A 4009-nucleotide genomic window follows, 5' to 3' on the forward strand; every position below is an offset into this window, starting at 1 on the left:
TGCTGCGGTATTGCCTCGCATATCAGTACAGTATGTGCCGTCACACTGCGATCGGTCGGGTCCTTGCTGCGGTATTGCCTCGCATATCAGTACAGTATGTGCCTTCACGCTGCGATCGGTCGGGTGATTGCTGTGGTATTGTCGCGCATATCAGTACAGTATGTGCCGTCACGCTGCGATCGGTTTGGTCCTTGCTTTGGTATTGTCCCGCATATCAGTACAGTATGTGCCGTCACGCTGCGATCGGTCGGGTCCTTGCTGCAGTATTGTCGCGCATATCAGTACAGTATGTGCCGTCACGCTGCGATCGGTCGGGTCCTTACTGCGGTATTGTCGCGCATATCAGTACAGTATGTGCCGTCATCGGTCTGGTCCTTGCTGCTATTACAAACTCTCTCCTGTTTGTAATATATGTAATATCTGCTTGCTTATGTTTGTAACATACAGTAAGTTTCATGTTGTCCCGTCAGTTTGCTTTGTCCCCCCCCCCCCCCCCCCCCCACCCTGATTGGTGGGGGGGGGGTCCCCACTCTCGGCCTGCACCTTGTCGTGGTGAGTGGGCTTTAAACCAAGACAGGCCATTTTACAAGTTTCTGTCTGTCTCTGTCTGTGTGGTATGTATAAAGTGTTTCAGAAAAGTCTTAGGGTTCAGAACATTGGTTCTCAAAAATAGCAGATATACAAGCTTGCACACATCTTTTTTTTTTTAAGATTTGGGGGGAAAAAAGTGTTTGAATGATTTTTAATCATTTTGAGCTTTTTAACATCTGAGGGGGGTCCCTGGCGCAACATTTTCAGATGGGAGGGGGGGTCAGTGGCCAAATATATATTAATTTGGGCCTCAGGTCTTGCACCAATATACAGTACAAGATGGAGTTGGTCTGCTGTGGCATGCGGGCAAAAGCCGAGTGCCGTACTGTACATAACCTTTTTCATATTATTATGGGGCCAGGCTCTACAGAGCAAGGCTCTGTTTTATTATTGGCATTATTCTGTTTCTTCTGCCGTTTTTGCCAGTTCTGGCTTAACCGTGCATACGCTTTTTACGAAACTCGGCCATATGGTAGAGGGTCATGAAAAACTATCAAGAAATAATTCTCACAATCTTTCGTCAAAAGGTGGTGCTATAGCACTCAATTGAAAATGCCAACTTTGAACAGGTACAACTCATGCCCTCTTTGACATACAGCCATGAAACTTCGATACACACATGCGTCTCTTCATGCCCGACAACTTTTGTGGTCTGACTTTTGACCTCTGACCTTTAGATCTCCCACCATTTTGAATTATATGAAAAATATTCATTGGCTCATAACTTCTGCATTTTATCACTTATGGAAAATCCGCCGCTATCGTTTTGTCGGCAAAGGTCATAAGTTCATGTGTAAAATGTTTCGTGCAGATTAGAGATAGGTTTTAACTATTGCAGTTTTATGAAAATTATTCATCTGCCCCTAACACATACATGCAAGACTCACATTTCTTTGAAACTTTGCAGTAATGTAGAGGGTCATTCCAAATATCACTGAAACCAATCTTACTCCAATTGGTCAAAGGGGGGCGCTATAGATTTTTTTTAAAAATGCTAACTTTAAACAGGCATAAGTCATGCCTCGTTTGGCCGAAAGTCGTGAAACTCAAAGGGGGGCGCTATAGATTTTTTTTAAAAATGCTAACTTTAAACAGGCATAAGTCCACTTGTGCCTTGACTCATGAGGAACACATCTATCACTTTGACCAGTAAGCTCCGCCCTTAGATTATCCTCAATTCTGAGCAGTTTGAAAAACACTTAAACTCAGGATTTTTCAGCTATTTGCGTGAAACTGTATTATCTGTTTGAGCTCCTTTTTCACCGGTTAAGGTCCGTTGGTGCAATGGCTTCTCGCCAAAGCTACTGCCTTACAACCGCAAGGTCGCCAGTTCAAACATCACTTAAGGCAGACTTCATTTAAAGTGAATTGCAAACAGCATGACGTTATCAATGAATACATGTGCAATTGTTAAAGATGAGATGAAATGCTTATTTGAGATTATGTTTTTTCAATGTATGACATACTTCATTGTGAAAATAGCCGATCTACAATCTCGCAACGTTTTGTGAGCTTGTAGACGGCTACTTTCACTAGTTTCTGTTCCGAGGAGACTTACAATTTCTCTATCGGTAGATGGTTAGGGAACCAGTGATCTAGAGTAGTTAGCAAAACAGAGGCTTGGTTCATCAGGGTCGGAAAGAGTTATATATATCAACAGACTCTGAAAGGGTTACCATATGTCTAGCTCAATGAGAAGAAAGGCAGCCTGTGAGTCTGGAGGTCACCGGTTCGATCCCCGTACCAGATGATGTGTTGAGGTGATCATGATTTGGCATTTGTAGGCTTACGCGTAGTATTTCTTGAGGTTAAGGGGGCATAGTTTTACTGAGGTTAGGGTTAGTGAGGGTTTAAAATGCTCATTTGTTAATTGCATGGTCTTCTTTCTCTCAAGTTCAGTCTTCTATGTTTTCTATGGCTTATTGTGCATATTACTTATCATTGCTTCTTTCTTTCTTCTCTCTGCAATCGCTGGCCCCGTATTATCGCTGCTTGCAGCTATATTTACTATTATTATTATTATTATTATTATAAACGTTGCCCAAAAGTTGGAAAAAAAGTTTGAGTGAGTGAACGTTGCGCGATGACGTCATGTAAAAACTCTCCGCCTCAGTCATCGCTTCTCGCTGTGGCCGTTCCTTCCTCCGCACCATGGCCGCAGGGTTGCCATGTCCGCTCATTATAAGCGACTTTGGGCTTGTTTTTCTGTAAAGTCACTTGTAAATATTGGTTAGTTGCGGGTTGCAGTTTTCTTTCTTTGGGCTTGTTTATAAAGTGTAGTTGCTTATTTGGACTTGCTTTCAATGCTTTTGATTATCATTTTAACCAGTGGTTCTCAAATATTTTCATGTCATGGTTTGGACCCCCAAATGTATATGTATTTGCACCACAAAGGCCTTAAAAACAAGGCTCCAGAGTACCCCTGCTTTTGCAAGGGTGGGATGGCTCAGGGTAGAGGACAGAGTACAGCAACTTGCAATGGGCCTGGTCTACAAGATACACTACACCACAAACACACCCTCATGTACCTGTCAAACTACTTAAATGTATTCTACTGCTAAGCCACGGTTGCCACCAAAGTGTGGAATGCCCTATACCTCATAAAAAAGTGTGAATATTAATCCTTAATCCCCCCCCCCCCCCCAGAACTGTTTACTGTACATATTCTTATTTTTGATTACTACTCATTTATATAATGTTTTTGCATAGTATTGTATATTTGTCTGTCATTAAATGTTTCAATGAATGGAAACAAGCGCTTAGTTGGTGCTTTTTTCTTTTAGCATTGTATAAACCCATGTTTCTCAAAGTGGGGTCCGGGGACCCCCAGGGGTCCTTGAGCGAGTTCCAGGGGGTATCCAGATAAATGTTGGATAGTTAGTAACCAAATGGACCCTTATTTTGCTGTAACTCTGAGAGTGTACAAATGGAACCACATGGACCCTTACGGGTCCATTTGGTTCCATTTGTACACTCAGAGTTACAGTGGTCCGTGGTCTATTGCAGGGGTTCCCAAGTGGGGTCCGGGCCCTACATACATCACCTATTTTCAAAAAATCTTGATATTCTTTGAAAATGTTTGGATATTTTTTTACATTTTTAACACCATATCTGAAAATCTTTTCAGATGGGGGTCCGCGGCTAAATCCGCATTCATTTAGGGGTACTTGACCTGAAAAAGTGTGAGAACCACTGGTATTAAACTGTACTTTCTGTGATTGTTTGTGCAAACTGTTAATAAAGTATTTAATCAATCAATCAATTAATCAGTCAGTCAATCAATCAAAGTGCTCATGTGGCCCATAGACGCTTGCTCGCTTCTTTTGAGATTGTTTTTTTTTCCTTAGACCTGGTTGCTTGTTTCTCTCGCAACACCTGGCAACTCCCTTCCTAGTCCGCACCCTGTCCGCTCCGTGCT

The 4009-nt window shown here is 42.4% G+C and overlaps 1 protein-coding gene across 1 annotated transcript in view; it reads right to left on the reverse strand.

Moving 5' to 3' along the window:
* Positions 1 to 4009, reverse strand: part of tmem126a (transmembrane protein 126A) — a 274616-nt gene that overhangs the window by 164966 nt on the left and 105641 nt on the right.

This window comes from Gymnoscopelus microlampas (assembly GCF_963454915.1).
Source record: "Gymnoscopelus microlampas genome assembly, chromosome: 18".
NCBI classification, from domain to species: Eukaryota; Metazoa; Chordata; class Actinopteri; order Myctophiformes; family Myctophidae; genus Gymnoscopelus; species Gymnoscopelus microlampas.